Here is a 22307-nt window from a genome sequence, read left to right on the forward strand (position 1 = left end):
ACACTGGGAGAGATATCTACAATTACTTCATCAAAAGATATATGACTCAACAGGCAACTTCTGCAGGTAAGACTCCAGAATAATAGCTAAGCTTTGAAAATACACACAATTTCTGTAAATATATTTCTTTATTTTATGCTGTATGTAAACTTCTGACAAATCATGATTTTTCTCATTCTTCATTCACAGATATTGCTTGTGGCGCTGTAGACTACGAAACCTGGATTCAGATTAATTTTTACTATTTTTTCAAGTATGCCACCACAGAAGATCTGATCATTTACAACAAAAACCTTACACAGGTAGGTGGATATCCAAATAGATTAACAAGAAATAAGGTTATCGCCTTTATTAAAATGGTTACTTTCGTGCTTCCAATTTATACACTTACTGCAGTAGGTGTCAATGTCCAAAGGGAAACACAACGTAGAACTAGAGCCTATTGGTGTTTTTGCAGTTTTAATAAATTATAACTGAACTAGATGGTGGCCCGATTCTAATGCATTGGGTATTCTAGAATATGTATGCAGTTTATTTATGAAGATTTCAGAATAATGCAATGAATACACAGGATTCAGCCGGCCGGGCTTGATCAATTAGTGAAGCGAGTTTTATATCCTGTGCCAATTCGCGGCAGGACTGGATCTGTTGCTGATTGTTCGCTGCCGGCGGGTCGCGACCAATGAGTGAAGCCAGGGCCGGCTCCAGGTTTTTGAGGGCTACAGGCGAAAGAGTCTCACAGCCCACGTAACATATAACACAGCCCATGTAGTATACAGCACAGCCACATAGTATATTGCACAGCCACATAGTATATAGCACAGCTACGTAGTGTATTGCACAACCACGTAGTATATTGCACAGCCACGTTGTATATAGCACAGCCACATAGTATATAGCACAACCATGTAGTATATTAGACAGCCACGTAGTATATTGCACAGCCACGTAGTATATAGTACAACCATGTAGTATATAGCACAGCCCACGCAGTATATAACACAGCCCACGTAGTATATAACACAGCCCACGTAGTATATAGCAATGTGGGCACCATATCCCTGTTAAAAAAATTAAAATAAATAAGTTATATACTCACCTTCTGGCAGCCTCCAGATCAAGCCCAGGCCTTTGGCGATGCTCCTCGCGATGCTCCGTTCCCAGTAAGGCCTTGCGGCAATAACTGTTATGACCCCAATGGCAGGGGGTCTCAGAAATAGTAACCAAGTCTGCAAACACAAAAACCAGCTCATAGGGCAGTGGTAACTGGGCTGACCATATATCTAATCCTAGCACCACAAATAACAGCAGCCGGGGAACGTGCCTACGTTGATTCTAGACTTCTCGCGCCAGCCGGAGAACTAACTAACCCTAGAAGGGAAAAGAAAGACCTTTCTTGCCTCCAGAGAAAAAGACCCCAAAAGTTGGATACAAGCCCCCAACAAATAATAACGGTGAGGTAAGAGGAAAAGACAAACGTAAGAATGAGCTAGGTATTTAGCAAAGAGAGGCCCACTAGCTAATAGCAGAATATAGTAAGATAACTTATATGGTCAGCAAAAACCCTATCAAAAATATCCACGCTGGAAATTCAAGAACCCCCGAACCGTCTAACGGCCCGGGGGGAGAACACCAGCCCCCTAGAGCTTCCAGCAAGGTCAGGAATCACATTTAGTACAAGCTGGACAAAAATGAGAGCAAGCAAATAACTGAAAAAACAAAGAAGCAAGACTTAGCTAAATTTTGCACGAACCAGGACCAGCAGATAGGAGCAAACAAAAAGGATCTGATTACAACGATGCCAGGCACTGGACTAAGGATCCATGAGGTTTATATAGCAACACCCCTGGACTAACGACCCAGGTGGGTGCAAACTGAGGGAAGAAAATCCCAGAGTCATATCACTAGTAACCACCAGAGGGAGCCAAAAAGTCTAATTCACAACAGTACCCCCCCCTTAAGGAGGGGTCACCGAACCCTCACTACGACCACCAGGGCGATCAGGATGAGCAGCGTGAAAGGCACGAACTAAATCGGCCGCATGCACATCAGAGGCAACCACCCAGGAATTATCCTCCTGACCATAGCCCTTCCACTTGACCAGATACTGAAGCCTCCGTCTGGAGAGACGAGAATCCAAGATCTTCTCCACCACGTACTCCAACTCGCCCTCAGCCAACACCGGAGCAGGAGGCTCAACAGAAGGAACCACCGGCACAACGTAGCGCCGCAACAAGGACATATGGAACACGTTGTGAATGGCAAACGACACCAGAAGATCCAAGCGAAAGGAAACTGGATTAAGGATTTCCAATATCTTGTAAGGACCGATGAAGCGAGGCTTAAATTTAGGAGAGGAGACCTTCATAGGAACAAATCGAGAAGACAGCCATACCAAATCCCCAACACGAAGTCGGGGACCCACACCGCGGCGGCGGTTGGCAAAACGCTGAGCCTTCTCCTGTGACTTCAAGTTGTCCACCACATGATTCCAGATCTGCTGCAACCTATCCACCACAGAATCCACCCCAGGACAGTCAGAAGGCTCCACATGTCCCGAGGAAAAACGAGGATGGAAACCAGAGTTGCAGAAAAATGGCGAAACCAAAGTAGCGGAACTAGCCCGATTATTAAGGGCAAACTCAGCCAACGGCAAGAAGGTCACCCAATCATCCTGATCTGCCGAAACAAAACACCTCAAATAAGCCTCCAGAGTCTGATTAGTTTGCTCCGTTTGTCCATTAGTCTGAGGATGAAAGGCAGACGAGAACGACAAATCAATGCCCATCCTAGCACAAAAGGATCGCCAGAACCTGGAAACAAACTGGGATCCTCTGTCAGACACAATATTCTCAGGAATGCCGTGTAAACGAACCACATTCTGAAAGAACACAGGAACCAGATCGGAAGAGGAAGGCAGCTTAGGCAAAGGCACCAAATGGACCATTTTAGAAAAGCGATCACATACCACCCAGATGACAGACATGCCCTGAGACACCGGGAGATCAGAAATGAAATCCATGGAAATGTGTGTCCAAGGCCTCTTCGGGACAGGCAAGGGCAAGAGCAACCCACTGGCACGAGAACAGCAAGGCTTAGCTCGAGCACAAGTCCCACAGGACTGCACAAATGACCGCACATCCCGTGACAAGGAAGGCCACCAAAAGGACCTAGCCACCAGATCTCTGGTGCCAAAAATTCCCGGATGACCTGCCAACACCGAGGAATGAGCCTCGGAAATGACTCTGCTGGTCCACTTATCAGGAACAAACAGTCTGTCAGGTGGACAAGAGTCAGGTCTACCAGCCTGAAATCTCTGCAACACGCGTCGCAAATCAGGAGAAATGGCTGACAAGATAACTCCCTCTTTAAGAATACCAACAGGTTCTGCGACTCCAGGAGAGTCAGGCACAAAGCTCCTTGAAAGAACATCAGCCTTCACATTCTTTGAACCTGGTAAATACGAGACCACAAAGTCAAAACGGGAGAAAAATAATGACCAGCGGGCCTGTCTAGGATTCAGGCGTTTAGCAGACTCGAGATACATCAAATTTTTGTGATCAGTCAAGACCACCACACGATGCTTAGCACCTTCGAGCCAATGACGCCACTCCTCAAATGCCCACTTCATGGCTAGCAACTCCCGATTGCCAACATCATAATTCCGCTCAGCAGGCGAAAACTTCCTAGAGAAGAAAGCACATGGTCTCATTACCGAGCAACCAGGGCCTCTCTGAGACAACACGGCCCCTGCCCCAATCTCCGAAGCATCCACTTCGACCTGAAAGGGAAGTGAGACATCAGGCTGGCACAAAACAGGCGCTGAAGTAAACCGGCGCTTCAACTCTTGGAACTCCTCCACGGCTGCAGGAGCCCAGTTAGCAACATCAGAACCCTTCTTGGTCATATCCGTTAAAGGTTTAACAACGCTAGAAAAATTAGCGATAAAACGACGGTAGAAGTTAGCAAAACCCAAGAACTTCTGAAGACTCTTAACTGACGTGGGTTGAGTCCAATCATGAATAGCTCGGACCTTGACTGGGTCCATCTCCACAGCAGAAGGGGAAAAAATAAACCCCAAAAAGGGAACCTTCTGTACTCCAAAGAGACACTTTGAGCCCTTAACAAACAACGCGTTCTCACGCAAAACCTGAAACACCATCCTGACCTGCTCCACATGTGAGTCCCAATCTTCAGAGAAAACCAGAATATCATCCAGATAAACAATCATAAATTTATCCAGATACTTCCGGAAAATGTCATGCATAAAGGACTGAAACACTGAGGGAGCATTAGAGAGCCCAAAAGGCATCACCAAGTACTCAAAATGACCTTCGGGCGTATTAAATGCAGTCTTCCATTCATCTCCTTGCTTAATGCGCACAAGATTGTACGCACCGCGTAGATCTATCTTGGTGAACCACTTGGCACCTTTAATCCGGGCGAACAAGTCCGACAACAGAGGCAAAGGATACTGAAATTTAACAGTGATTTTATTCAGAAGACGATAGTCAATACAAGGTCTCAAAGATCCGTCCTTCTTGGCCACAAAAAAGAATCCCGCACCAAGAGGGGAAGAGGATGGACGGATATGCCCCTTCTCCAGGGACTCTTTGACATACGAACGCATTGCGGCATGCTCAGGTACAGACAGATTAAATAATCTACCCTTAGGAAATTTACTACCTGGAATCAAATCTATGGCGCAGTCACAGTCCCTATGAGGAGGCAGAGCACTGGATCTGGACTCGCTGAATACATCCTGATAATCAGACAAATACTCAGGAACTTCCGAAGGAGTAGAGGAAGCAATAGACACCGGCGGGGAATCAGCATGAATTCCCTGACAACCCCAACTTGACACAGACATTGCCTTCCAATCCAAGATTGGATTGTGGGTCTGTAACCATGGCAGACCCAAAATGACCAAATCATGCATTTTATGCAGAACAAGAAAACGAATCACCTCCCGATGTTCAGGAGTCATGCACATGGTTACCTGCGTCCAAAACTGCGGTTTATTTTCCGCCAATGGCGTAGCATCAATACCTCTAAGAGGAATAGGATTTACCAACGGTTCAAGAACAAAACCACAGCGTTTGGCAAATGACAGATCCATAAGACTCAGGGCAGCACCTGAATCCACAAACGCCATAACAGGGTAAGAAGACAATGAGCAAATTAAAGTCACAGACAAAATAAATTTAGGTTGCAAATTACCAATGGCGACAGGACTAACAACCCTTGTTAGGCGTTTAAAGCATGCTGATATAACGTGTAGAATCACCACAGTAAAAACACAACCCATTCTGACGTCTATGATTTTTCTGCTCATTTCTAGTTTGAATTCTATCACATTGCATTAAATCAGGTGTTTGTTCAGACAACACCACCAGAGGATTAGCGGTTTTGCGCTCCCGCAAACGCCGGTCAATTTGAATAGCCAGCGCCATGGAATCATTCAGACTTGTAGGAATGGGGAAACCCACCATCACATTCTTAATGGCTTCAGAAAGGCCATTTCTGAAATTTGCGGCCAGAGCACACTCATTCCACTGAGTAAGCACGGACCATTTCCGAAATTTTTGGCAATACACTTCAGCTTCATCCTGGCCCTGAGAAATAGCCAGCAAGGCTTTTTCTGCCTGAACTTCAAGATTGGGTTCCTCGTAAAGCAATCCGAGCGCCAGAAAAAACACATCAATATTTGCCAATGCCGGATCTCCTGGCGCTAGCGAGAAAGCCCAATCCTGAGGGTCGCCCCGTAAAAAAGAGATAACAATTTTAACTTGCTGAGCTGAATCTCCAGATGAACGGGGTCTCAGAGAAAGAAACAATTTACAATTATTCCTGAAATTCCTAAACCTAAATCGGTCTCCAGAGAACAGTTCAGGAATAGGTATCTTAGGTTCAGACATAGGACTACTGGTAACAAAATCTTGTATGCCCTGCACACGAGCAGCAAGCTGGTCTACACTTGTAATCAAGGTCTGGACATTCATGTCTGCAGCAAGCACAAGCCACTCAAAGGTAAAGGGGAGGAAGAGAGGAAAAGAAAAGAAAAAAAAACTCAGAATTTCCTTTCTTATAATCCCACTTCTGCAATGCATTAAACATTCAATGTTGGCCTGGCATACTGTTATGACCCCAATGGCAGGGGGTCTCAGAAATAGTAACCAAGTCTGCAAACACAAAAACCAGCTCATAGGGCAGTGGTAACTGGGCTGACCATATATCTAATCCTAGCACCACAAATAACAGCAGACGGGGAACGTGCCTACGTTGATTCTAGACGTCTCGCGCCAGCCGGAGAACTAACTAACCCTAGAAGGGAAAAGAAAGACCTTTCTTGCCTCCAGAGAAAAAGACCCCAAAAGTTGGATACAAGCCCCCAACAAATAATAACGGTGAGGTAAGAGGAAAAGACAAACGTAAGAATGAGCTAGGTATTTAGCAAAGAGAGGCCCACTAGCTAATAGCAGAATATAGTAAGATAACTTATATGGTCAGCAAAAACCCTATCAAAAATATCCACGCTGGAAACTCAAGAACCCCCGAACCGTCTAACGGCCCGGGGGGAGAACACCAGCCCCCTAGAGCTTCCAGCAAGGTCAGGAATCACATTTAGTACAAGCTGGACAAAAATGAGAGCAAGCAAATAACTGAAAAAACAAAGAAGCAAGACTTAGCTAAATTTTGCACGAACCAGGACCAGCAGATAGGAGCAAACAAAAAGGATCTGATTACAACGATGCCAGGCACTGGACTAAGGATCCATGAGGTTTATATAGCAACACCCCTGGACTAACGACCCAGGTGGGTGCAAACTGAGGGAAGAAAATCCCAGAGTCATATCACTAGTAACCACCAGAGGGAGCCAAAAAGTCTAATTCACAACAGTACCCCTCCCTTAAGGAGGGGTCACCGAACCCTCACTACGACCACCAGGGCGATCAGGATGAGCAGCGTGAAAGGCACGAACTAAATCGGCCGCATGCACATCAGAGGCAACCACCCAGGAATTATCCTCCTGACCATAGCCCTTCCACTTGACCAGATACTGAAGCCTCCGTCTGGAGAGACGAGAATCCAAGATCTTCTCCACCACGTACTCCAACTCGCCCTCAACCAACACCGGAGCAGGAGGCTCAACAGAAGGAACCACCGGCACAACGTAGCGCCGCAACAAGGACCTATGGAACACGTTGTGAATGGCAAACGACACCGGAAGATCCAAGCGAAAGGAAACTGGATTAAGGATTTCCAATATCTTGTAAGGACCGATGAAGCGAGGCTTAAATTTAGGAGAGGAGACCTTCATAGGAACAAATCGAGAAGACAGCCATACCAAATCCCCAACACGAAGTCGGGGACCCACACCGCGGCGGCGGTTGGCAAAACGCTGAGCCTTCTCCTGTGACAACTTCAAGTTGTCCACCACATGATTCCAGATCTGCTGCAACCTATCCACCACAGAATCCACCCCAGGACAGTCAGAAGGCTCCACATGTCCCGAGGAAAAACGAGGATGGAAACCAGAGTTGCAGAAAAATGGCGAAACCAAAGTAGCGGAACTAGCCCGATTATTAAGGGCAAACTCAGCCAACGGCAAGAAGGTCACCCAATCATCCTGATCTGCCGAAACAAAACACCTCAAATAAGCCTCCAGATTCTGATTAGTTCGCTCCGTTTGTCCATTAGTCTGAGGATGAAAGGCAGACGAGAACGACAAATCAATGCCCATCCTAGCACAAAAGGATCGCCAGAACCTGGAAACAAACTGGGATCCTCTGTCAGACACAATATTCTCAGGAATGCCATGTAAACGAACCACATTCTGAAAGAACACAGGAACCAGATCGGAAGAGGAAGGCAGCTTAGGCAAAGGCACCAAATGGACCATTTTAGAAAAGCGATCACATACCACCCAGATGACAGACATGCCCTGAGACACCGGGAGATCAGAAATGAAATCCATGGAAATGTGTGTCCAAGGCCTCTTCGGGACAGGCAAGGGCAAGAGCAACCCGCTGGCACGAGAACAGCAAGGCTTAGCTCGACCACAAGTCCCACAGGACTGCACAAATGACCGCACATCCCGTGACAAGGAAGGCCACCAAAAGGACCTAGCCACCAGATCTCTGGTGCCAAAAATTCCCGGATGACCTGCCAACACCGAGGAATGAACCTCGGAAATGACTCTGCTGGTCCACTTATCAGGAACAAACAGTCTGTCAGGTGGACAAGAGTCAGGTCTACCAGCCTGAAATCTCTGCAACACGCGTCGCAAATCAGGAGAAATGGCTGACAAGATAACTCCCTCTTTAAGAATACCAACAGGTTCTGCGACTCCAGGAGAGTCAGGCACAAAGCTCCTTGAAAGAGCATCAGCCTTCACATTCTTTGAACCTGGTAAATACGAGACCACAAAGTCAAAACGGGAGAAAAATAATGACCAGCGGGCCTGTCTAGGATTCAGGCGTTTAGCAGACTCGAGATACATCAAATTTTTGTGATCAGTCAAGACCACCACACGATGCTTAGCACCTTCGAGCCAATGACGCCACTCCTCAAATGCCCACTTCATGGCCAGCAACTCCCGATTGCCAACATCATAATTCCGCTCAGCAGGCGAAAACTTCCTAGAGAAGAAAGCACATGGTCTCATTACCGAGCAACCAGGGCCTCTCTGAGACAACACGGCCTCTGCCCCAATCTCCGAAGCATCCACTTCGACCTGAAAGGGAAGTGAGACATCAGGCTGGCACAAAACAGGCGCTGAAGTAAACCGGCGCTTCAACTCTTGGAACGCCTCCACGGCTGCAGGAGCCCAGTTAGCAACATCAGAACCCTTCTTGGTCATATCCGTCAAAGGTTTAACAACGCTAGAAAAATTAGCGATAAAACGACGGTAGAAGTTAGCAAAACCCAAGAACTTCTGAAGACTCTTAACTGACGTGGGTTGAGTCCAATCATGAATAGCTCGGACCTTGACTGGGTCCATCTCCACAGCAGAAGGGAAAAAATAAACCCCAAAAAGGGAACCTTCTGTACTCCAAAGAGACACTTTGAGCCCTTAACAAACAACGTGTTCTCACGCAAAACCTGAAACACCATCCTGACCTGCTCCACATGTGAGTCCCAATCTTCAGAGAAAACCAGAATATCATCCAGATAAACAATCATAAATTTATCCAGATACTTCCGGAAAATGTCATGCATAAAGGACTGAAACACTGAGGGAGCATTAGAGAGCCCAAAAGGCATCACCAAGTACTCAAAATGACCTTTGGGCATATTAAATGCAGTATTCCATTCATCTCCTTGCTTAATGCGCACAAGATTGTACGCACCGCGTAGATCTATCTTGGTGAACCACTTGGCACCTTTAATCCGGGCGAACAAGTCCGACAACAGAGGCAAAGGATACTGAAATTTAACAGTGATTTTATTCAGAAGACGATAGTCAATACAAGGTCTCAAAGATCCGTCCTTCTTGGCCACAAAAAAGAATCCCGCACCAAGAGGGGAAGAGGATGGACGGATATGCCCCTTCTCCAGGGACTCCTTGACATACGAACGCATTGCGGCATGCTCAGGTACAGACAGATTAAATAATCTACCCTTAGGAAATTTACTACCTGGAATCAAATCTATGGCGCAGTCACAGTCCCTATGAGGAGGCAGAGCACTGGATCTGGACTCGCTGAATACATCCTGATAATCAGACAAATACTCAGGAACTTCCGAAGGAGTAGAGGAAGCAATAGACACCGGCGGGGAATCAGCATGAATTCCCTGACAACCCCAACTTGACACAGACATTGCCTTCCAATCCAAGATTGGATTGTGGGTCTGTAACCATGGCAGACCCAAAACGACCAAATCATGCATTTTATGCAGAACAAGAAAACGAATCACCTTCCGATGTTCAGGAGTCATGCACATGGTTACCTGCGTCCAAAACTGCGGTTTATTTTCCGCCAATGGTGTAGCATCAATACCTCTAAGAGGAATAGGATTTACCAACGGTTCAAGAACAAAACCACAGCGTTTGGCAAATGACAGATCCATAAGACTCAGGGCAGCACCTGAATCCACAAACGCCATAACAGGGTAAGAAGACAATGAGCAAATTAAAGTCACAGACAAAATAAATTTAGGTTGCAAATTACCAATGGCGACAGGACTAACAACCCTTGTTAGGCGTTTAGAGCATGCTGATATAACGTGTAGAATCACCACAGTAAAAACACAACCCATTCTGACGTCTATGATTTTTCCGCTCATTTCTAGTCTGAATTCTATCACATTGCATTAAATCAGGTGTTTGTTCAGACAACACCACCAGAGGATTAGCGGTTTTGCGCTCCCGCAAACGCCGGTCAATTTGAATAGCCAGCGCCATGGAATCATTCAGACTTGTAGGAATGGGGAAACCCACCATCACATTCTTAATGGCTTCAGAAAGGCCATTTCTGAAATTTGCGGCCAGAGCACACTCATTCCACTGAGTAAGCACGGACCATTTCCGAAATTTTTGGCAATACACTTCAGCTTCATCCTGGCCCTGAGAAATAGCCAGCAAGGCTTTTTCTGCCTGAACTTCAAGATGGTGTACCTCGTAAAGCAATCCGAGCGCCAGAAAAAACGCATCAATATTTGCCAATGCCGGATCTCCTGGCGCTAGCGAGAAAGCCCAATCCTGAGGGTCGCCCCGTAAAAAAGAGATAACAATTTTAACTTGCTGAGCTGAATCTCCAGATGAACGGGGTCTCAGAGAAAGAAACAATTTACAATTATTCCTGAACTTCCTAAACCTAAATCGGTCTCCAGAGAACAGTTCAGGAATAGGTATCTTAGGTTCAGACATAGGACTACTGGTAACAAAATCTTGTATGCCCTGCACATGAGCAGCAAGCTGGTCTACACTTGTAATCAAGGTCTGGACATTCATGTCTGCAGCAAGCACAAGCCACTCAAAGGTAAAGGGGAGGAAGAGAGGAAAAAAAAAAACCTCACAATTTCCTTTCTTATAATCCCACTTCTGCAATGCATTAAACATTCAATGTTGGCCTGGCATACTGTTATGACCCCAATGGCAGAGGGTCTCAGAAATAGTAACCAAGTCTGCAAACACAAAAACCAGCTCATAGGGCAGTGGTAACTGGGCTGACCATATATCTAATCCTAGCACCACAAATAACAGCAGCCGGGGAACGTGCCTACGTTGATTCTAGACGTCTCGCGCCAGCCGGAGAACTAACTAACCCTAGAAGGGAAAAGAAAGACCTTTCTTGCCTCCAGAGAAAAAGACCCCAAAAGTTGGATACAAGCCCCCAACAAATAATAACGGTGAGGTAAGAGGAAAAGACAAACGTAAGAATGAGCTAGGTATTTAGCAAAGAGAGGCCCACTAGCTAATAGCAGAATATAGAAAGATAACTTATATGGTCAGCAAAAACGCTATCAAAAATATCCACGCTGGAAATTCAAGAACCCCCGAACCGTCTAACGGCCCGGGGGGAGAACACCAGCCCCCTAGAGCTTCCAGCAAGGTCAGGAATCACATTTAGTACAAGCTGGACAAAAATGAGAGCAAGCAAATAACTGAAAAAACAAAGAAGCAAGACTTAGCTAAATTTTGCACGAACCAGGACCAGCAGATAGGAGCAAACAAAAAGGATCTGATTACAACGATGCCAGGCACTGGACTAAGGATCCATGAGGTTTATATAGCAACACCCCTGGACTAACGACCCAGGTGGGTGCAAACTGAGGGAAGAAAATCCCAGAGTCATATCACTAGTAACCACCAGAGGGAGCCAAAAAGTCTAATTCACAACAGTACCCCACCCTTAAGGAGGGGTCACCGAACCCTCACTACGACCACCAGGGCGATCAGGATGAGCAGCGTGAAAGGCACTAACTAAATTGGCCGCATGCACATCAGAGGCAACCACCCAGGAATTATCCTCCTGACCATAGCCCTTCCACTTGACCAGATACTGAAGCCTCCGTCTGGAGAGACGAGAATCCAAGATCTTCTCCACCACGTACTCCAACTCGCCCTCAACCAACACCGGAGCAGGAGGCTCAACAGAAGGAACCACCGGCACAACGTAGCGCCGCAACAAGGACCTATGGAACACGTTGTGAATGGCAAACGACACCGGAAGATCCAAGCGAAAGGAAACTGGATTAAGGATTTCCAATATCTTGTAAGGACCGATGAAGCGAGGCTTAAATTTAGGAGAGGAGACCTTCATAGGAACAAATCGAGAAGACAGCCATACCAAATCCCCAACACGAAGTCGGGGACCCACACCGCGGCGGCGGTTGGCAAAACGCTGAGCCTTCTCCTGTGACAACTTCAAGTTGTCCACCACATGATTCCAGATCTGCTGCAACCTATCCACCACAGAATCCACCCCAGGACAGTCAGAAGGCTCCACATGTCCCGAGGAAAAACGAGGATGGAAACCAGAGTTGCAGAAAAATGGCGAAACCAAAGTAGCGGAACTAGCCCGATTATTAAGGGCAAACTCAGCCAACGGCAAGAAGGTCACCCAATCATCCTGATCTGCCGAAACAAAACACCTCAAATAAGCCTCCAGAGTCTGATTAGTTCGCTCCGTTTGTCCATTAGTCTGAGGATGAAAGGCAGACGAGAACGACAAATCAATGCCCATCCTAGCACAAAAGGATCGCCAGAACCTGGAAACAAACTGGGATCCTCTGTCAGACACAATATTCTCAGGAATGCCATGTAAACGAACCACATTCTGAAAGAACACAGGAACCAGATCGGAAGAGGAAGGCAGCTTAGGCAAAGGCACCAAATGGACCATTTTAGAAAAGCGATCACATACCACCCAGATGACAGACATGCCCTGAGACACCGGGAGATCAGAAATGAAATCCATGGAAATGTGTGTCCAAGGCCTCTTCGGGACAGGCAAGGGCAAGAGCAACCCGCTGGCACGAGAACAGCAAGGCTTAGCTCGAGCACAAGTCCCACAGGACTGCACAAATGACCGCACATCCCGTGACAAGGAAGGCCACCAAAAGGACCTAGCCACCAGATCTCTGGTGCCAAAAATTCCCGGATGACCTGCCAACACCGAGGAATGAACCTCGGAAATGACTCTGCTGGTCCACTTATCAGGAACAAACAGTCTGTCAGGTGGACAAGAGTCAGGTCTACCAGCCTGAAATCTCTGCAACACGCGTCGCAAATCAGGAGAAATGGCTGACAAGATAACTCCCTCTTTAAGAATACCAACAGGTTCTGCGACTCCAGGAGAGTCAGGCACAAAGCTCCTTGAAAGAGCATCAGCCTTCACATTCTTTGAACCTGGTAAATACGAGACCACAAAGTCAAAACGGGAGAAAAATAATGACCAGCGGGCCTGTCTAGGATTCAGGCGTTTAGCAGACTCGAGATACATCAAATTTTTGTGATCAGTCAAGACCACCACACGATGCTTAGCACCTTCGAGCCAATGACGCCACTCCTCAAATGCCCACTTCATGGCCAGCAACTCCCGATTGCCAACATCATAATTCCGCTCAGCAGGCGAAAACTTCCTAGAGAAGAAAGCACATGGTCTCATTACCGAGCAACCAGGGCCTCTCTGAGACAACACGGCCTCTGCCCCAATCTCCGAAGCATCCACTTCGACCTGAAAGGGAAGTGAGACATCAGGCTGGCACAAAACAGGCGCTGAAGTAAACCGGCGCTTCAACTCTTGGAACGCCTCCACGGCTGCAGGAGCCCAGTTAGCAACATCAGAACCCTTCTTGGTCATATCCGTCAAAGGTTTAACAACGCTAGAAAAATTAGCGATAAAACGACGGTAGAAGTTAGCAAAACCCAAGAACTTCTGAAGACTCTTAACTGACGTGGGTTGAGTCCAATCATGAATAGCTCGGACCTTGACTGGGTCCATCTCCACAGCAGAAGGGAAAAAATAAACCCCAAAAAGGGAACCTTCTGTACTCCAAAGAGACACTTTGAGCCCTTAACAAACAACGTGTTCTCACGCAAAACCTGAAACACCATCCTGACCTGCTCCACATGTGAGTCCCAATCTTCAGAGAAAACCAGAATATCATCCAGATAAACAATCATAAATTTATCCAGATACTTCCGGAAAATGTCATGCATAAAGGACTGAAACACTGAGGGAGCATTAGAGAGCCCAAAAGGCATCACCAAGTACTCAAAATGACCTTTGGGCGTATTAAATGCAGTATTCCATTCATCTCCTTGCTTAATGCGCACAAGATTGTACGCACCGCGTAGATCTATCTTGGTGAACCACTTGGCACCTTTAATCCGGGCGAACAAGTCCGACAACAGAGGCAAAGGATACTGAAATTTAACAGTGATTTTATTCAGAAGACGATAGTCAATACAAGGTCTCAAAGATCCGTCCTTCTTGGCCACAAAAAAGAATCCCGCACCAAGAGGGGAAGAGGATGGACGGATATGCCCCTTCTCCAGGGACTCCTTGACATACGAACGCATTGCGGCATGCTCAGGTACAGACAGATTAAATAATCTACCCTTAGGAAATTTACTACCTGGAATCAAATCTATGGCGCAGTCACAGTCCCTATGAGGAGGCAGAGCACTGGATCTGGACTCGCTGAATACATCCTGATAATCAGACAAATACTCAGGAACTTCCGAAGGAGTAGAGGAAGCAATAGACACCGGCGGGGAATCAGCATGAATTCCCTGACAACCCCAACTTGACACAGACATTGCCTTCCAATCCAAGATTGGATTGTGGGTCTGTAACCATGGCAGACCCAAAACGACCAAATCATGCATTTTATGCAGAACAAGAAAACGAATCACCTTCCGATGTTCAGGAGTCATGCACATGGTTACCTGCGTCCAAAACTGCGGTTTATTTTCCGCCAATGGTGTAGCATCAATACCTCTAAGAGGAATAGGATTTACCAACGGTTCAAGAACAAAACCACAGCGTTTGGCAAATGACAGATCCATAAGACTCAGGGCAGCACCTGAATCCACAAACGCCATAACAGGGTAAGAAGACAATGAGCAAATTAAAGTCACAGACAAAATAAATTTAGGTTGCAAATTACCAATGGCGACAGGACTAACAACCCTTGTTAGGCGTTTAGAGCATGCTGATATAACGTGTAGAATCACCACAGTAAAAACACAACCCATTCTGACGTCTATGATTTTTCCGCTCATTTCTAGTCTGAATTCTATCACATTGCATTAAATCAGGTGTTTGTTCAGACAACACCACCAGAGGATTAGCGGTTTTGCGCTCCCGCAAACGCCGGTCAATTTGAATAGCCAGCGCCATGGAATCATTCAGACTTGTAGGAATGGGGAAACCCACCATCACATTCTTAATGGCTTCAGAAAGGCCATTTCTGAAATTTGCGGCCAGAGCACACTCATTCCACTGAGTAAGCACGGACCATTTCCGAAATTTTTGGCAATACACTTCAGCTTCATCCTGGCCCTGAGAAATAGCCAGCAAGGCTTTTTCTGCCTGAACTTCAAGATTGGGTTCCTCGTAAAGCAATCCGAGCGCCAGAAAAAACGCATCAATATTTGCCAATGCCGGATCTCCTGGCGCTAGCGAGAAAGCCCAATCCTGAGGGTCGCCCCGTAAAAAAGAGATAACAATTTTAACTTGCTGAGCTGAATCTCCAGATGAACGGGGTCTCAGAGAAAGAAACAATTTACAATTATTCCTGAACTTCCTAAACCTAAATCGGTCTCCAGAGAACAGTTCAGGAATAGGTATCTTAGGTTCAGACATAGGACTACTGGTAACAAAATCTTGTATGCCCTGCACATGAGCAGCAAGCTGGTCTACACTTGTAATCAAGGTCTGGACATTCATGTCTGCAGCAAGCACAAGCCACTCAAAGGTAAAGGGGAGGAAGAGAGGAAAAAAAAAAACCTCACAATTTCCTTTCTTATAATCCCACTTCTGCAATGCATTAAACATTCAATGTTGGCCTGGCATACTGTTATGACCCCAATGGCAGAGGGTCTCAGAAATAGTAACCAAGTCTGCAAACACAAAAACCAGCTCATAGGGCAGTGGTAACTGGGCTGACCATATATCTAATCCTAGCACCACAAATAACAGCAGCCGGGGAACGTGCCTACGTTGATTCTAGACGTCTCGCGCCAGCCGGAGAACTAACTAACCCTAGAAGGGAAAAGAAAGACCTTTCTTGCCTCCAGAGAAAAAGACCCCAAAAGTTGGATACAAGCCCCCAACAAATAATAACGGTGAGGTAAGAGGAAAAGACAAACGTAAGAATGAGCTAGGTATTTAGCAAAGAGAGGCCCACTAGCTAATAGCAGAATATAGAAAGATAACTTATATGGTCAGCAAAAACGCTATCAAAAATATCCACGCTGGAAATTCAAGAACCCCCGAACCGTCTAACGGCCCGGGGGGAGAACACCAGCCCCCTAGAGCTTCCAGCAAGGTCAGGAATCACATTTAGTACAAGCTGGACAAAAATGAGAGCAAGCAAATAACTGAAAAAACAAAGAAGCAAGACTTAGCTAAATTTTGCACGAACCAGGACCAGCAGATAGGAGCAAACAAAAAGGATCTGATTACAACGATGCCAGGCACTGGACTAAGGATCCATGAGGTTTATATAGCAACACCCCTGGACTAACGACCCAGGTGGGTGCAAACTGAGGGAAGAAAATCCCAGAGTCATATCACTAGTAACCACCAGAGGGAGCCAAAAAGTCTAATTCACAACAGTACCCCACCCTTAAGGAGGGGTCACCGAACCCTCACTACGACCACCAGGGCGATCAGGATGAGCAGCGTGAAAGGCACTAACTAAATTGGCCGCATGCACATCAGAGGCAACCACCCAGGAATTATCCTCCTGACCATAGCCCTTCCACTTGACCAGATACTGAAGCCTCCGTCTGGAGAGACGAGAATCCAAGATCTTCTCCACCACGTACTCCAACTCGCCCTCAACCAACACCGGAGCAGGAGGCTCAACAGAAGGAACCACCGGCACAACGTAGCGCCGCAACAAGGACCTATGGAACACGTTGTGAATGGCAAACGACACCGGAAGATCCAAGCGAAAGGAAACTGGATTAAGGATTTCCAATATCTTGTAAGGACCGATGAAGCGAGGCTTAAATTTAGGAGAGGAGACCTTCATAGGAACAAATCGAGAAGACAGCCATACCAAATCCCCAACACGAAGTCGGGGACCCACACCGCGGCGGCGGTTGGCAAAACGCTGAGCCTTCTCCTGTGACAACTTCAAGTTGTCCACCACATGATTCCAGATCTGCTGCAACCTATCCACCACAGAATCCACCCCAGGACAGTCAGAAGGCTCCACATGTCCCGAGGAAAAACGAGGATGGAAACCAGAGTTGCAGAAAAATGGCGAAACCAAAGTAGCGGAACTAGCCCGATTATTAAGGGCAAACTCAGCCAACGGCAAGAAGGTCACCCAATCATCCTGATCTGCCGAAACAAAACACCTCAAATAAGCCTCCAGAGTCTGATTAGTTCGCTCCGTTTGTCCATTAGTCTGAGGATGAAAGGCAGACGAGAACGACAAATCAATGCCCATCCTAGCACAAAAGGATCGCCAGAACCTGGAAACAAACTGGGATCCTCTGTCAGACACAATATTCTCAGGAATGCCATGTAAACGAACCACATTCTGAAAGAACACAGGAACCAGATCGGAAGAGGAAGGCAGCTTAGGCAAAGGCACCAAATGGACCATTTTAGAAAAGCGATCACATACCACCCAGATGACAGACATGCCCTGAGACACCGGGAGATCAGAAATGAAATCCATGGAAATGTGTGTCCAAGGCCTCTTCGGGACAGGCAAGGGCAAGAGCAACCCGCTGGCACGAGAACAGCAAGGCTTAGCTCGAGCACAAGTCCCACAGGACTGCACAAATGACCGCACATCCCGTGACAAGGAAGGCCACCAAAAGGACCTAGCCACCAGATCTCTGGTGCCAAAAATTCCCGGATGACCTGCCAACACCGAGGAATGAACCTCGGAAATGACTCTGCTGGTCCACTTATCAGGAACAAACAGTCTGTCAGGTGGACAAGAGTCAGGTCTACCAGCCTGAAATCTCTGCAACACGCGTCGCAAATCAGGAGAAATGGCTGACAAGATAACTCCCTCTTTAAGAATACCAACAGGTTCTGCGACTCCAGGAGAGTCAGGCACAAAGCTCCTTGAAAGAGCATCAGCCTTCACATTCTTTGAACCTGGTAAATACGAGACCACAAAGTCAAAACGGGAGAAAAATAATGACCAGCGGGCCTGTCTAGGATTCAGGCGTTTAGCAGACTCGAGATACATCAAATTTTTGTGATCAGTCAAGACCACCACACGATGCTTAGCACCTTCGAGCCAATGACGCCACTCCTCAAATGCCCACTTCATGGCCAGCAACTCCCGATTGCCAACATCATAATTCCGCTCAGCAGGCGAAAACTTCCTAGAGAAGAAAGCACATGGTTTCATTACCGAGCAACCAGGGCCTCTCTGAGACAACACGGCCCCTGCCCCAATCTCCGAAGCATCCACTTCGACCTGAAAGGGAAGTGAGACATCAAGCTGGCACAAAACAGGCGCTGAAGTAAACCGGCGCTTCAACTCTTGGAACGCCTCCACGGCTGCAGGAGCCCAGTTAGCAACATCAGAACCCTTCTTGGTCATATCCGTCAAAGGTTTAACAACGCTAGAAAAATTAGCGATAAAACGACGGTAGAAGTTAGCAAAACCCAAGAACTTCTGAAGACTCTTAACTGACGTGGGTTGAGTCCAATCATGACTAGCTCGGACCTTGACTGGGTCCATCTCCACAGCAGAAGGGAAAAAAATAAACCCCAAAAAGGGAACCTTCTGTACTCCAAAGAGACACTTTGAGCCCTTAACAAACAACGCGTTCTCACGCAAAACCTGAAACACCATCCTGACCTGCTCCACATGTGAGTCCCAATCTTCAGAGAAAACCAGAATATCATCCAGATAAACAATCATAAATTTATCCAGATACTTCCGGAAAATGTCATGCATAAAGGACTGAAACACTGAGGGAGCATTAGAGAGCCCAAAAGGCATCACCAAGTACTCAAAATGACCTTCGGGCGTATTAAATGCAGTCTTCCATTCATCTCCTTGCTTAATGCGCACAAGATTGTACGCACCGCGTAGATCTATCTTGGTGAACCACTTGGCACCTTTAATCCGGGCGAACAAGTCCGACAACAGAGGCAAAGGATACTGAAATTTAACAGTGATTTTATTCAGAAGACGATAGTCAATACAAGGTCTCAAAGATCCGTCCTTCTTGGCCACAAAAAAGAATCCCGCACCAAGAGGGGAAGAGGATGGACGGATATGCCCCTTCTCCAGGGACTCCTTGACATACGAACGCATTGCGGCATGCTCAGGTACAGACAGATTAAATAATCTACCCTTAGGAAATTTACTACCTGGAATCAAATCTATGGCGCAGTCACAGTCCCTATGAGGAGGCAGAGCACTGGATCTGGACTCGCTGAATACATCCTGATAATCAGACAAATACTCAGGAACTTCCGAAGGAGTAGAGGAAGCAATAGACACCGGCGGGGAATCAGCATGAATTCCCTGACAACCCCAACTTGACACAGACATTGCCTTCCAATCCAAGATTGGATTGTGGGTCTGTAACCATGGCAGACCCAAAACGACCAAATCATGCATTTTATGCAGAACAAGAAAACGAATCACCTCCCGATGTTCAGGAGTCATGCACATGGTTACCTGCGTCCAAAACTGCGGTTTATTTTCCGCCAATGGCGTAGCATCAATACCTCTAAGAGGAATAGGATTTACCAACGGTTCAAGAACAAAACCACAGCGTTTGGCAAATGACAGATCCATAAGACTCAGGGCAGCACCTGAATCCACAAACGCCATAACAGGGTAAGAAGACAATGAGCAAATTAAAGTCACAGACAAAATAAATTTAGGTTGCAAATTACCAATGGCGACAGGACTAACAACCCTTGTTAGGCGTTTAGAGCATGCTGATATAACATGTGTAGAATCACCACAGTAAAAACACAACCCATTCTGACGTCTATGATTTTTCCGCTCATTTCTAGTCTGAATTCTATCACATTGCATTAAATCAGGTGTTTGTTCAGACAACACCACCAGAGGATTAGCGGTTTTGCGCTCCCGCAAACGCCGGTCAATTTGAATAGCCAGCGCCATGGAATCATTCAGACTTGTAGGAATGGGGAAACCCACCATCACATTCTTAATGGCTTCAGAAAGGCCATTTCTGAAATTTGCGGCCAGAGCACACTCATTCCACTGAGTAAGCACGGACCATTTCCGAAATTTTTGGCAATACACTTCAGCTTCATCCTGGCCCTGGGAAATAGCCAGCAAGGCTTTTTCTGCCTGAACTTCAAGATTGGGTTCCTCGTAAAGCAATCCGAGCGCCAGAAAAAACGCATCAATATTTGCCAATGCCGGATCTCCTGGCGCTAGCGAGAAAGCCCAATCCTGAGGGTCGCCCCGTAAAAAAGAGATAACAATTTTAACTTGCTGAGCTGAATCTCCAGATGAACGGGGTCTCAGAGAAAGAAACAATTTACAATTATTCCTGAAATTCCTAAACCTAAATCGGTCTCCAGAGAACAGTTCAGGAATAGGTATCTTAGGTTCAGACATAGGACTACTGGTAACAAAATCTTGTATGCCCTGCACATGAGCAGCAAGCTGGTCTACACTTGTAATCAAGGTCTGGACATTCATGTCTGCAGCAAGCACAAGCCACTCAAAGGTAAAGGGGAGGAAGAGAGGAAAAAAAAAAAAACTCAGAAATTCCTTTCTTATAATCCCACTTCTGCAATGCATTAAACATTCAATGTTGGCCTGGCATACTGTTATGACCCCAATGGCAGAGGGTCTCAGAAATAGTAACCAAGTCTGCAAACACAAAAACCAGCTCATAGGGCAGTGGTAACTGGGCTGACCATATATCTAATCCTAGCACCACAAATAACAGCAGCCTGGGAACGTGCCTACGTTGATTCTAGACGTCTCGCGCCAGCCGGAGAACTAACTAACCCTAGAAGGGAAAAGAAAGACCTTTCTTGCCTCCAGAGAAAAAGACCCCAAAAGTTGGATACAAGCCCCCAACAAATAATAACGGTGAGGTAAGAGGAAAAGACAAACGTAAGAATGAGCTAGGTATTTAGCAAAGAGAGGCCCACTAGCTAATAGCAGAATATAGTAAGATAACTTATATGGTCAGCAAAAACCCTATCAAAAATATCCACGCTGGAAATTCAAGAACCCCCGAACCGTCTAACGGCCCGGGGGGAGAACACCAGCCCCCTAGAGCTTCCAGCAAGGTCAGGAATCACATTTAGTACAAGCTGGACAAAAATGAGAGCAAGCAAATAACTGAAAAAACAAAGAAGCAAGACTTAGCTAAATTTTACACGAACCAGGACCAGCAGATAGGAGCAAACAAAAAGGATCTGATTACAACGATGCCAGGCACTGGACTAAGGATCCATGAGGTTTATATAGCAACACCCCTGGACTAACGACCCAGGTGGGTGCAAACTGAGGGAAGAAAATCCCAGAGTCATATCACTAGTAACCACCAGAGGGAGCCAAAAAGTCTAATTCACAACAAATAACCTGTGATGATGTAGCAGTCTCGCGAGACCGCTACGTCATCTGGGGTCATTGCCGCAATGCATTCTTGGGTCCGAAGCATCGCTTGAAGCGTTAAAGGCTACTGCGGGCGCCGGAAGGTGAGAATATAATGATTTTTTTATATTATTATTTTTAACACTATATGTTTTTACTATTGATGCTGCATAGCCAGCATCAATAGTAAAAAGTTGGTCACACTTACAGGGTTAATGGCAGCGTTAATGGACTGCATTACACTGTGCTATGCCACAGTGTAATGCAGTCCATTTAACGGACTGCTAAAACGCTATGTGAGCGCTGACTGGGGGGAGTATGGAGGGGCCAGTTCGCGGCCGGACTGTGCCTGTCGCTGATTGGTGACACCCAGCCGGCCACGACCAATCAGCAACATGGGATTTCTGTGACAGACAAACAGACAAACACGCAAATAGATGCAAGTGGACCTTAGATGATTATTATATAGATTTGGGTAAATTTACCTCAAGTTGGATATTGTCATATGTAGCAAACAAATACAACACTAGTTTAGCGATATA

Source organism: Ranitomeya variabilis, chromosome 7, assembly GCF_051348905.1.
Source record: "Ranitomeya variabilis isolate aRanVar5 chromosome 7, aRanVar5.hap1, whole genome shotgun sequence".
In the NCBI taxonomy this organism is placed as follows: domain Eukaryota; kingdom Metazoa; phylum Chordata; class Amphibia; order Anura; family Dendrobatidae; genus Ranitomeya; species Ranitomeya variabilis.